This window comes from Grus americana, chromosome 2 (assembly GCF_028858705.1).
Source record: "Grus americana isolate bGruAme1 chromosome 2, bGruAme1.mat, whole genome shotgun sequence".
Lineage (NCBI taxonomy): Eukaryota > Metazoa > Chordata > Aves > Gruiformes > Gruidae > Grus > Grus americana.
The window spans coordinates 45,443,132-45,457,862 of NC_072853.1; positions in this window are offsets into that span (position 1 = coordinate 45,443,132).

Genomic DNA, 14,731 nt, shown 5'->3' on the forward strand with positions numbered 1-14,731 from the left:
CTATACACTCATGGTTAAAGCAGATGTGTCAGGAGGACAAATGTCATTTGGTTTATGTTTGCAGGACATTTTGAATGCTTGAAAAAGGCATCTGTAGGGTGTTTGTGCCCACTTTGTTGGCAAAGAAAGTGGATTCCAGTCTACCACCTGGGTCAGGCTGCAGAATGCAGCTTAAATTTCACTGAAAAGCTTGTAGCAGCAGAGTGTATATGCCTGAGGATGTTTCGGGTTTTTTTGTGTTTTTTTTTTTTTTCTTACAGCTTTATGACTCATCACCTTCCTTGATCCATTCCCTATCTGAAAAGGTTTACAGCTGCAGGGCAGTGACTACAACTGACCTTGGCTTACCCTCTCTCTGGACCACTGTCCTCCTGCTCCCATCGTTACTTGTATTTCATTTCATAATCCAGTTCAGAACTGTATTATATATAGCTATATTCACAAAAATAAAACATTAATATCAATGTATCAGAGAAAATTTAAGATATAAAGGCGAGTTATACAACTTTGTATCAGCCAGTCAATTCACAAAACGGTTCACATGGCAAATGATTTAACAGTTCTTCCGTTCAGAGCTTTGAACTCTCTAGTTGCACTTAAGATCACATAGTCAGGCAATAGGTGTCTAACCCAAATGTTGTGTGTTTCTCTTTGAAATACTTCACAGTTGTACTTGTTAACCGTTACCACATCAGTACCACTGATAAGTTTAATGAATCGTCTGCAGAGAAATACCTTGTTTGCCCACTCTGTCTACAGTGTATTAACACATTTTATATCAGATACCTGCCAGATGTTTGTTTACCAGTACAATTCTTTTTTTTCACTATTCCAACCTGTATTATTCAGCTTTGTTTACCAAATAAAGCTGCTGCTATTGCATGGAAACATGCACCTCCCTGAAGCACTTTTTGATTCTTAAAGAAGGTTTGTGCTTAATAAGAAAGATATGAAGTATTTACTGTTAACCACTTAACGATATAAAACCGAAATATTACAGGCTTGATATTCATTCATACAGAGGTCCTCTTTGTATGTGCAGGTAGTTCCCTAAGAGCCTAGTTCTGCATTCGTTAGTAATGGCAAATATGCTATAATTTTACATTTACTGCCTGCAGGATTCAGCTGTGAGAGTATGCCTTTGCAAACGAGTTAAATTATAGCCAGGTGCATAAAAGAACCTCTGATCTGAACTCAGAGATCTTTAAGTTTATATTAGCTAACCCGGTAAGAGGCATGAGTTATAGTCCAGCCTCCATTTTAATGGTGTTTTAACCTTCCTTTTACAGTGGGGATGCCACGTAGTTAATGTATAGCTTGATAATCCTTTGGGGCTATGTTTCTATGGCCATCTGCATATTCCCTTTTTCTGCACTGGATGCCACAAATTACCATATTTTAAGGACAAGCAAAAGAATGAGAAATCATTGGATTTCTGGTGTGTTCACAGCACTGACTTGAATGCTGCAGTCATACAAGTTTGAATGTGACAAGTGGTAATGATGATTTCAGCCTACTTAGGGTACCTCCCTTCATGCCTAAAGGATTCTCCATTGCTCTTTCACAGTCAGGAGTCAGATTGTTGCAGGAGCTGCAACACAAATTTGACATCTTATGCTTTTTTATTGTTGTTTTCTTTTTTCTTTTTCTTTTCTTTTTCTTTTTTTTTTTTTTTATAATTTATTACATTGTCACTGGGAATCTATAAAAACATCCAGTCTACTCTTAGTTTTGGGATGAAGAGTCTCCTAGGTACCTCAGGATGGCCCAAGAAGAAAATAAGCACAAAAGTTAATGAGTCCAATGAATAATAATGTATGATGGCAAGTTAATGATTAAACAAATGTTTTAAAAGCATTCTTAGAAAAATTTTAAAAACTCTAACCCACTCTTCAAAATCTTTAATCTACTTCAAGTTTTGTAAATTGGGACTGAGGTTAAAAAAAAAAAAGAAAAAAAAAAGAGAAGAATGAAAAAAAAAGAAAAAAGAAAAAAGAAAGAAAAAAGAAAGAAAAAAAAAGAAAAAAAGAAAAATAAGACTACTCCAATATTCAGCTGGGAATTTTACCTCCCAAGAAGTAGACAGGATTAATAACACTACTTCCATTCAGTTTTAAGTACATATAGTGTGTTTAATCTGCTCAGTCAGATTACTTTGGCAATCTGTTGCCATTTATGCTGGCTAGAATTATGGTATTACTTCAGGTTTAGATTCTGTATGCAGTATCCTGTGAAGATCAAATCTGCTGGTCTTCACCTTGAACAACTTTGTTCAGATAATCCATAGCTTTCTCAATAGACATATCTCAAAGAAGCTGTGTTGTAACATGGATGTCTAATGAACCATATCTGCTTTCACTGTAGCAAGCCACAAAAATGAGGGAAAAAAAGCTTTCCATGAGTATTCTCTTTTTTCCTAAACATTTTTTTCTTCTTCCACTTGTCAACATTCTCCCCATTTCATGATTTAACATCAGACATCCTCACTGCATCCAAGCAGTGGGGGGCAGTAAGAAGTTAGGAGACCTCACTATCAGTGCTGGTAAGCATGTATCAGATCTGCTCTACTTATTTACTGCTTAATTCACATTGACGGTTGATTTTTTTTTTTTTAAATCTTCCTATAGCGGTTTAATATAACATTTAAATGAATAAGGAGAAAATTTGAATATAAGGGTAATGCAAAAAGAATTCTAGAAACAGAAATAATTTTTTTTCCCCTGTTTCCTTTTCCATATTTGCTAGAATGCTTCCAGTTACTCCTGCTTAACTTCAGAGGGAAACTTGTAAAAGTTCATAATTGACATAAGCTCATAACTTGTACAAAGATGTATATTTACAAAAGGTCTAGATAGAATTTTGCTAAGTTTCTGCTGAAAAGGCTTTCAAGATTGTAATGTGATCATATTTGGACAGCAAAGTAGCACTGCTCTCTGCTGGTTGTTATGAAATTAAATTGCTACTTGGCAGTTGCATAAAAGTTCCTCGATGTATTTCCTTGATTCATCTTTAAATTATGCTTTTATTTGGATTAAGAGAGATAAAGAAATGTTTATTCAGCTATAAAGCTAAAACGTAACTGCTTGCCCCTCTGATAGATGAGCAATTCTCAGTTAAGGCATTCTCAGACAAGGAATCACATTTCCAGAATTTTACATTTGAAGATCGCTCAGTCTTTGAGCTTTCTGACATAACCTGTATCTGTATTCTAATCTCTAATAACTTGTCTGATTCTTCTGCTTCTTTCTGTAACTTGGTCTTAACTTTTGTCAGAAATTAATTCTTTGCTCATAATGCAACCTTCTTTTAATTAGAGAAATTGAGATGGCATGAGCCCAGCTGAACACTGTGTTGACACACAGCTCTAATCAGCAGAATCTCCACAAAAAGAAATTTCCTGAGACACCTCTATACCTTAGGAAGGGAAAAGACAGAGCCTTTTGCTCCCCTCGCTGAGAGTAGTATACACCAGGCTCCAACCTTTCCAATTACAGATCCTTCTGACAAATGAAGAGACTTCCTCCATGTTCATGCAATAACAGGAGATGATGGTCCTTCTCAGACATCTGCCTCCTCTTTCCTTGTTTCATCCAGAGGGTGCTGAGAGGGCCCTGAGGTCAATAACCATTGCAGCAACATCAGCTCTGGGCATTTGACAGTCATGAGTTAGGATCCTGAGACCTATAATTTTAAGAAGTAACGGCTTTGAGAGGGGAACATTTCTTGGTTTTCAGACATGTTTTTAGGCTCTGCAACCACAAAGACTGATAACATATTTGTACGTTGATTTCCTTCTCTGCCATTGATTTTTTCTTTCTGGAATTATATCAGATCTTATTTTATTCCTATGTGCGCAATATTATGAATCATCAGAGTTGGTCAAGCTTGGACAATTTCCCAATCTAAATTAAGAGGACTTTGAAACTTGACAAGGACTGTGTCATTTGAAAAGAGCGTGAGCAACTCTACCCTAGCAAAATACATCGGGAGAAGCCTAAACCCCATTTATTACTAGCTCTAAATACAGGCTGGGAGTAGATTCTCCTTCCACTCTGAGATGCATTGAGGCTGTGTTAACGTTCCAGGTCCAAGCTTTGCAAAGAAAACCTTGAGGAGGAGAATGCAATGGTATCATATTAACACAGCACTATTTGCCACAGAGCTAAAATTTAAAAAAAAAAAAAAATATCCACTGTAAGGAAAGTAAAATATGGTTTTAATCTCTGACAAAAAGGGAAAAGAATAAAAAAAACTATCAGACCTTTCCTCTTAATGCAGTTTTATTTCAATATCTCTAAACCAAACTGAGAAAAATTAATTGGTATGCACTAAATTATGTATGAAAGGTGAGATTTTCAAAGGCACAAAGGACAGTCAGATGTCTAATTCCATTTACGCCTTTATAAATAATTATCATCTACACTGAAAATAAAGCTGTGATATGTGATGAACATCATCCCAAGTCTTTCTACCCTTTTAAGCAAGTAAAACATTGTCACCTCCTTCTCAGCAGGAGAATTCCCTGAGAAAGCAAAGCAAACAAGCAAGGAAAGAACTCAGCAACCCCAGAGTCCCCAGGATAGGCATATAGTGACTTTTAAAAAATACTTTCTCAAATCTTACTGTTCCCCAAATTGCAAACACACGATGACAACGGCTTTGAAACAGGAATGTTGTGACTCATGCTACTCCTTATACCAAACCTGATAGTTCACTGGCCCTGCCAGGTTACCACTCAGTTTTGTTTGTTTGACTTTGTCTTCTGTTCCTTGGCTAAATCTTGGTAGTAAGCTCTTTAGGATAGAAACTAATCCTAGTACACATTTACAGCTAGAATGACATGTCCCATTCCTAGATTTAGGTTGCCATGTGGCATTAGCATACTTTAACCATTTAAAGCATTTAACTACCCTCTGACAAACCAGGATATTATTTGGACATGTATACAATGTAAGATTTCTTCCCTTTCTCTTAATTTTTAATTAATTTGTAATCTTGAGAATAACCCAATTAAAAGAGCATTTTCTTATATCAAAGAGAAGAAAAAGCTTTGGCATGCCAAATTCTTATTCCAGTGCTCGGGAAATCAGCTACTTTTCTTCAGAGAATTTACAACAATGGAGTCCTGAATTCTTTATATGTTTTAAATAAAATGTAGGAAAACACTGTTAATGCAAACCGAATGTAAGCAGGTCTAATTTTCATTATAATTTCCCACATTTCTTTCCTCTTCATTTTCTCACCCACCTGTTTTTCTTTTTTCTTTTCCCTCCAGATCAATTCAACTGTTATCATGCCTCAGAGGAAAAACTATTGCACAAAAATATGCTTCACCTTAGGAGATCAAAGCTGTTTTAAAGCTGTTTTTTTCCAAACTTCTTTTAATCTTAGCGGCATCAAGCTCATTAGAAACAACAACAAAAACAAGAAAAAGAGAGATTTAAGCTAGGATCAGTAAATTAAAAAGAAGCTTTGATATCTAGTAGAAATTAGTGACAGAAAAAATATTCATGCTATAAAATGGGACCTGAAGAACTGATTATGCAAGAGGGATGGAAATCAAATTTTTAGTGTCTTGCTTCATCCTTACAAAACAGTTACAGGGCAGATTCTATCTGTTACAGAGGAAACAGTGGGGAGACTTGTAGTGTAAGGAACAACCCAACTGAGCAAGAGTATAACCCTAATACAGCAATTTTAATGAAATATTTATGGAAATGAGAAAACATTAACTACAGATTTGTCCAATTGTTATGTATCATACAAAAGAACAACCCATTGTAAATAGCATGCCATTAACTAGTGCAAAATAGCATGCTATAAATGTCATGCTGGTCTCAAAAAGAATGTGTGAAGTGTATAAACAAAAGCATAATCACCTTACTTCCCTTTCCAGTTCAATCTGGCTGACTTAAAAGCTTCAGCATTTAGAAGTTAATGCATTGATTACAATCTTCGCGTCATGAGAGGAATGGGTTAAGTTAATTTCCTTTTCCATTTCCATTAAAACTGTTGTCATGAGAACAAATCAATTCTGTACCATTTTCAGTTTGCCTCATTCTCTTTGGAAAGATTGAGGCTTCTGAATTTTAAATGTCTGGAGTATCTCTGAAAGAAAACAGTTTGCTGGACACTTCAGCCTTTTAAATAATCTCTATTTTTGCTACTTGTCCCTTCTGATCTTTGTCACCAGCTGTGGGAGCGAGGAGACTGACACTCAGCTCTACAACTTTATTTCATTGCAAAAGACAGCGAGGAGTGTCAGCTCACCCCTACCCAGTGAAGACTGCAGCCAGCATCACTGCTGAGACTCAGCCCAGCCAGGGCCAGCCACTGGTACCGTTCAGAAGAGACACCAGAAGAGACTGGCAGAGATATTGGCTGCTGTGATGATGGATGGATGGATGGATGGATGGATGGATGGATGGATATATTATGCGGTGCTCGGAGTCCACGTTTTTCCTTGTCTGTTTGTTTTGAAGAGGAGTTATTGTAAAACTGTTGAGAAAAATACTGTTTCTGAATGAATTCAAAACTTCAAGTGGCAAAGATTTTACTCACAGTTTCTTGAATTACAATTCATCTCGGTATTCCACTGTAAGGTGTATTTCCATTTAGTAAAGAAACCACAGTTGTTCTTTTTTCAGCTGCAATTCCTGCTACGTAAAGTACATTTTTCCTCCTTCCAACATGAATTTGTAAAAACTGCTTATGGACCCTGTAGCACTAGACCTTTGCCACCCATTTCACTAGGTGTGAAAGATGGCTGTCCTTTTGCAACGCAAGAATATTCTACTCTACTGCCTACAGTTTCATTTCCAGTTAGCTTCTGGATGCCTTTCAAGGTATTGCTTTTACCCTACAAAGTACTAAATGTTTTAGACCTTTATTATTGTTTCCCTTCCATGCAACTTTCACCAGCTGAAATTTTCTGAAGCTGTTGATGCAAAGTGGAAACATTTCATTTCAAACCCCTGTCCTCCCTCCTCACACACACCATGCATACACGTAAGCTTGAACAGGAGATGGCAGCCAAGTGAGCTTTCTCCATGAAAGAAATGAAATCTACAATTAATTTTCCTACTTTGATCATTAGGGTGTGGATGCGTTGAACATCAGAGCAGATTTCAAAACCTGACACTTTTTCTAGGCTGAGAAAAGGGTAACATGGAAGGGTGGAAGAGAAAGTGGAGTTTCATAGTTGCTACAGTACTGCCACCAAAACTGACTTGTATTACTCAAAAGAGAAGAGAAATTTATTAGATATAAACACAATATGAGTCCAAGTGCTGAAATCCTAAATACAGTTGTTGCAACTAACTGAGGCCATTCTCACCAAGGCCAGTTTTTGTTTGCATAGTGGAAATATACTATTTATCTTAATAGAATTTTAAGATCAGATCTGACCATTCTGATTATGTAATATGACCTCCTACACAGTGTAAACCAGAGAAATTTGTTCATTTGGACTAAATCCCTCATTTTCCATCATTTAGTATTATAAAATAATAGTTAATGCCAGTGGAATAGCCTGGGCAGTACAAGTCTGTGTTATTCTTTTTCTGAGCTTAGAATTGCTGAATTTAGAATTGCTGAATTTGCATTTAATGTATTCTATGGCTATACACCCTACAGCAATCACTGATGTAAAGCCACTGCAAAGTAGCAATTCAGACACTGAATCTCCAGTCTCGAAAAAATAACCCTGAATAAAAATACTTTAACAGTAATTTTGCTTGGATAATGACAGCCTAAAGTTAGCATATGACTTTAAATGAAGGTTTTCACTGAGTTTTTGTACCCCACAGAGGACTGATAATTAGAAAACAACTCACAAATTCTGATGCACAGGTAATTGTCCATCAGTAGACAAAAAAGAGAAGTTTAAGAAACTTTCTCTATCTGCACATTTATTTATCCTGCCTTTTGATTTAAAGTCAGGAAAATCCTTACTAAAAACAAACATCAACATGTCACCGCTTTTTAGATGGTTTGGGGGTGACATTATATTCAAATATAGTACTTCATCACTACAACTTTGATTTGATTTAGTCCAAGCTTTGGGAGCTTGCACCTTAATTAGATACGCTTTAGCCTTGAAACGTATGTGCAATTTATTTTTGTATAGTAAATGTCCTCCTGTTGCTATGGAAACCAGATGTTTGATAATTAAACTTGCACTGTAAATAGTCATGTGCTGTCATGTGAAAGACTACAAGTTGCTATCCAGCCAAACAGTCAGTTTTCCTGTCTATTGAAAAATTGGAAGTAAATTGGGTGAAATAGGTGCCTCTGAAATTAACTTTAAAAAGTAATCACTTTGCTGAAGTGTTTTAAATAATACTAGGAAAACAGTGCTGGATTTTGTGGCTATTCTGTGAGTCAGAACCTATCATTGCCTTCCTTCTTTCAGTTCTATTTGCTCATTATTTTCCATTCACAGAAAAATGAAGGTGAACAACAAAAGAGGGAATGTAAAAGTCTTCTGTAGCTAAGAAGACAGTCATCGATTTCAGCCAAACCAATGAGGGCCTGCCTGATCTGAAGCTCAAAAAATATTTTTAACTCATACTGGTACTGTGGAGCAAAAATTGTGTATTGACTAACCCTAGCGAATTTTCCTTTTTACATCCCGTAAGTGATCTTTTACATATATCAGGGCATGTGATTTTAAAGGGCTCAGCAGTCAGTAGCCAAATACAGTAAAGGCAGCTGGAAGACTGGCAAAGGGGTGAGCCCTGAAATGAAACGTGGAAAACTGGGAAGACCACTGTGCTGAATTAGCAGAACTGGTAGGTCTCTGGAGGGAGGACAACCAGCACATTCCTCCTGAGGGCCATGAGGGAAAGGCCTGAATGGGATGCAGAAGTGGAGCTGGCGGAGTATATCTGGCCATGCATTTCCATGCCTAAAACAAACATAGCTAACATAATGATATAAGGACTCGGAATCTGTGCTTTTAGTCTCAACAAGGAAAAAAGTTCCTTGTTGAGGAACAAGGAGACCATCTATAAGTAACAAGACTAATATAGATCTACACCTCAACACGATTAATAACTATTAATTGCTCAAGTAATATAATAAGATTTTAAAATAACCTTTGATTATATTGCTTTGCATTGAAAACAAGCAAGATCAAATGAGGTTTCAGATTTTCACTAATCATTGAAATTCTAATAAATATTTTTTCTGTGACATTGTTCACAAAAATAGTTGTTTCCTGGACTAATAGCCTTGCTTAATCCATACACTCACAACTTGCATGATCACTCAAAGGAGTTACCAACATCCCTATAGTAAAAATGTTTTTGAGTTTCAGTTTTATACTTTAAGTCACTTATGAAGATATACAACACAATAATGTCATGGTGCAGTAGAACTAGCCTATTTCAGATTTTTATTGCTAGTTTATTTTGATGTGCCTGAGAGCCATTCTGCTGTTACCACACATGAAATTAAACTTGTACAGCAAGAAAACTTGCTACTTGCTGAGATGTGCAATGTCAAGTAATCTGTAATTATGAAAATAGCTTTACTCTATTTACACAATCACTTATTTTTTCCTCCAAACAGCAAAAGGGGCGTTGTTTGAGGGAAAGCATCTTCAGAAATCTATCTTCAGAAAGCTTATGCTTTGTATCTCTAACTTGCTCTAGCCTTTTTCTGTCTCACACCCACTGCCTTATTTTCTTCTCCTTCTTCCATCAGATGTATTTATTATTTTTGGATTTTTAAACATCTTAAAGGTAAATGACAAAGACTTTACAAGAACACAGGAGAAATAAAGAATATGTTTAACAAAAAATATGAACTTTTAGAAGATATACTATGGACAGTATCACTAACCATTTATTTTGTTTTTCTTCTTTTTATATACCTTGCTTTCACCCCAAAAAATCCCCTTTTGAGACAATTCAATTAATTTTTTTCAGCAGGCAACAACATCAGTGTGTTATGTGTAACATTTGGCTGGGAACAGGAGGCATGGAGCATAACTCCGACTCTAGCTTCATTATGAATTTCCCACGAATTCCGCCTTGAGTTGTTATTTACTTGAAAAGAACTAGGACTGCATAGAGAATGATACCTTTTAATACATGTATGTTAGATTTCACATCGGGCACCATGCAGGATGTCAGAAAATATGAATCAAAGCATGTGCACTCAGACTGAAAAGACTGCTTGAATTTCTCAGTGGGAATCTTACATACATTATTTCACAAACTTCTGAAGCCTACAGTTCCTTTATTTGTAGCCACAGGTCTGTTAGTACCAGTCTGTTTTGTGACATTTGCTACACGAGGTAATTTTTTCCATGACAGGAGTACATATTTTCTAACCCGAAAGCAAACTTGTTCTCTTCACCCTTGTCTCTAGGTTTAGCAAATGACTGTATTTCATTCAGAATACTCCTTTTTTCAAGAGGACATATTACTGGACAATATTTGAGGGTTTTTTTCTTCAGTCATTGGACTGGCACAGTCCAGTGTACAAGAAAACAGTGGTCCGAGTACAAGGCCATTGATACCTGTAAACCCCTGAAAGCTTTCCCTATCACCAGAAACGTTTGAAATAAATACAAGCCATTTCCAAAAGCTATCCTCAATACAGAGTAAAACCTGACAGTAGATACAAAGAGAAAACTGAGAAATGTGCTTTTCCAGAGAATACAATAGCAGATGGAACCTGACTAGTGACCTCACTAAACTTTGGAAGTCATGAAAAAGTAATCTCTGAACATAAAGTGAAACTGAACTCTCCACAAAGAAGGCAAATAGAAGGGGATGTAATATGAGCACATGGCAAATCAGGAGGGAAAGCAGATCAATGAATCTCATCCACTCAATAAAGTATAAAGAAAGGAAAGCACTCACTGCTATTTAATGCTACAGCCAGTAAAGAACAGCACTTATAGTGGCCTGCTTCTCCCCACTCAGTCACACAAATCTTACTGTAGGAAAGTCATTTATTCCCCTCCCCACCACCACCATACAGTCCATGTGGGGAAAAAAAAGCTCACCATTTTCAACTGAAATTGTAAAACAAAACACATAATAGCATTTAAACAACTGAACAAAACAATCATTCTTGCTCTAAGAACAGAATGAAAAATTAGATTTCCAGACACAAAAGTTCACAGACTCTTGTAGAATAACAATATATCAGTAACTTTATTTAGAGGTGATATTATGTTTTCCGTATATAGTAAAGTATTAGTCTTTCATGCAAGGACTGCCCACATGAAATGCATATGTATGGTATGTATGATATGATACAGCTTTTCTGTACAAGCCTAGCTGTGTATGACAGGTGCCTAGCTGGTAAACAAGGTGAGAAACCCACAGGTCTCTCACAGGATGCAGCACCTTCCAGTGCTGGAAGATTTCTAAGGAACATCCCAGTTCGGCCTCTGGCTCTTTGGCGGATTTGGCTTCCTGGATGGCTCTGATCTCAGCCCTTGGCTGGCAGTATCAGAGAAGGAACCCAGAGCTTTCATGTGCCTACTCCATCCCCATCAATTCCCTGTCCCAACACTTTTCTGATTCTCACCTTCTCTACTTGCAGACTTAGTCATGTTATCCCATAGGGTCAGCTGCCTGTGCCTTTCTTGCCTGACAGATGAATGACTCCAATGAATGATTAGGTCTTGAGTGGCCTTCAGAAATGTTGAGAAGCACCATTCCTTGTGCTTGTAGTCTGCATGTGGGACTGACTAAAGCAATTGCTTATTACATTCAGCATGTGGATGTTCTGAGGTAATGTCTTCCAAGAGCAGCTTGGACCATCTTCAAAGATAGCTTCAATAATAGCATGACATGTGAAAGTCCAGAAGTTCAAGAGCTGGGAACTGCTGCTGGATAAAGATTCCCCAAAAGCTTTTTGCAGCACACTGCAAGCTGCAGCACATTTCACAGGATCAATGGAAGGCACTGCTATTCAGCCAGTAATTGTAGGTCCCAAAACAATCCAGATGGGAAAGTTTCCAGAAAATGCAGAGAAAAAGCCTTGTCTTTCTGCTAACAAACAAATCACATTTAACACTGCTCAGTGATAATAAAATATACACTGAAAAAGTCTGAAGGCTGAAACAAGTCAGGGAGCAGCAGCCCCGGCAGCTCCTCAGGGGAAGGCTGACAGAAGCAAGGGTGGCAGTGTCCTCACTGACATGGGTGCAGTCCCACAGTGCCCAAACAAGAAGAGCCAAACAGATCTGGAGAAGGTCACTAGGAGATCCAGGGCCAGGCATGAATGCAGGTCGTGGCTGAAGCAGGGATGCCCCACAGGGCTGCTCTCTGCTCCCTCTCACCTGGTCCCAGGTCCCATGGCTGCACTGCCTCAGAGCTGGCCTCCATCACAAGCAGCCAGGCCCCCGAGGGCAAGAGAGTTTGGTGCCATCAGGGGCCTGACAGCAGGAAACACAGAGTGGCTCCAAAAGCAGGTCCTACCCTAACAGCATTAGGGAATAACACTAGAAAAGAAACAAGAGAAAAAGAACCCAGGCTCTCCTGTGGAGGCACAAAAGAGCTGATTGAATCTCGTTTGGCTGTAGTCTTCCTAATTTGTAATAGCTTTCTCTCAGACAGCCTGCCAGGGCTACATCCCTCAGCAGTTTTGCAAAGTTGGGAAGAAGAGAGAAGTTCCTCAAGAACGCTTAGTTATTCACTTCCTGAGAAGGAGGAACTCTGTCCTAACAGCGGTGGATTGATCTGTCGAGCAGCCCAAGGCTGTAGGCTTCTGAGCTTTGAAAGGGAGGCTTGGGTGACAGTTTTGCCTCTAATTTACCATCCATGACTTCTGTATGACTGGCATTTTAGGTTTTCAGGACTGTGGGTTTTTGAAATAAGAAAAGCAAAACTGTATTTCTTTTCCTAGCACACTTGATGATGTATATGCCTCTTCTTCAAGAAAGAGCACTAGCTCCAAGTTTTACCTTCCTCCCAATATACAGAGCCATGGATTCTCCTTCTCAGGATCTCAATAAATAAGAGCCCCAGAGCTCAGACACTCTCCTAGGCCTGCATACTTGTCCTGTCTTTCTGTCTCTCTTGTTGCAAATCATACCTTATCTCTGGTAAACTAGGACTGCAAACCTCCTCCATGGTCCCAATCGTTATCTCGGTTATTGATCACACACTAAACACAGGATGACTCCTTTTCAATAAAGAAATGTTTCACTATCTATTTCATTAATTTAGAAAGACATTCTCACCCAGAGTTTTGCAATGAGGTCTGGTTTTCATTTGGCCATTCTGGCTGAAGCACAGTACACAGCAAAAAATGTGCATGATTTGTTTACATTTCCATTATACATCTCTTTTTGGAGGGGATGGGGGAAAGAATTATAAATTAACTTTAGAACTTGTTCCCACATGGGCAGACAGGATTTTCAGCCAAAGGACAATTTAAATTTTGTTTTAACAGTGATGAATGCATTGATTTATAACTGCCTCAGTAGACCAGTAAGGTTGTATCCTACAATGTCCCTTGGAATTACTGACCTGAGCTTCGGTAAGTATGGTAAGACAGCAAATTCCTCACTCTTGAAGGTACAGACTTGTCATTGGAGAGGATGCAACTTCAGAGTGAAAAGTCAGGAAACCAGAATGCAAGCACTTAGATAGGTGCCATAAGGTATATGTAAGTTGGTATTGAAATTTCAGGAGACTGGGGAGGTGAAGACAAACATAGATGTTTGCATGGTTCAAAGAACAAAAAGGAAGAATTTACATGGGAGAAAGTTTGCTTGAGGGTCCTGGTGGAGTTAAGCTCTTCTGGGGCAGCCAAGAGACTGGAAGAAGACACCTGTATGTCACTCAGAATTCTTCGCATCTAAAAATTGTATTTAGAGGATAAACCTTTCAAAGAGGAGATTAGCTCTTTATTATTGATCTCCAGTTATGGGCTTGAGGTATACTGCCACCTATATAAAATAACAGCCTATTTGTTATACTAAGTACCAGTGAAGTATTAGGCTTTTAATTCCAGAGGATTTTAGTGTGTGTACTCTGAGCTAATAAATTAAAACAGGATATGAACAGTTGATAATATGTCACTTTTCATTCACTTTTTATCTATGCAAGGCTAAATTGTTTAAAGCTTGGCATTCATCCCTATAGAATCAGAGTATTTTACAGTATTTATATATTCCTTGAGATATGCAGAGGAAAAAAATAATAATCTGAACATAGAATACAGGAGGAAATAAAGAAAAGAGATCAGCAGTCAATTTCTTTTCAAGGCCACACTGGCCAACTTAATGCAACCTGCTTTGCACAATTCCATTGCAAAAATCAGTCAACCGTGTTACAATAATCAATCAAATCCCAAATTTCACCAGTACTACTACTGAGTGAGGAATATGCACCATCAAAACAGTAGTCCATTATAACACCAAGTCCTGTGAGTTGCCAGGTGTAGTCTGGAATGAGCTGAATGTTGTTATGTATCCCTGAACATTAGAAAAACCCAACAAACTCTAAAGCAATACTGCAAAACACTAATAAGGAGCCCTCTGTTTAGCCACTGTATTCTCTTATAAAATATACCTTTCAGAAAACACTGAATTACACTTTTGACAATTTCAAACAATCTGAGAGAAAGCATGTCTTACATTATTTTTCAGTCCAATTGTAATACTTCGAAAAAGAATGTAAGATTACCTTAAATGTGAAGATGGCAGGTGACTAAGGAAGGGTAGTGTGCAATGCGTGTCTCTGCCACCCTCATTGCT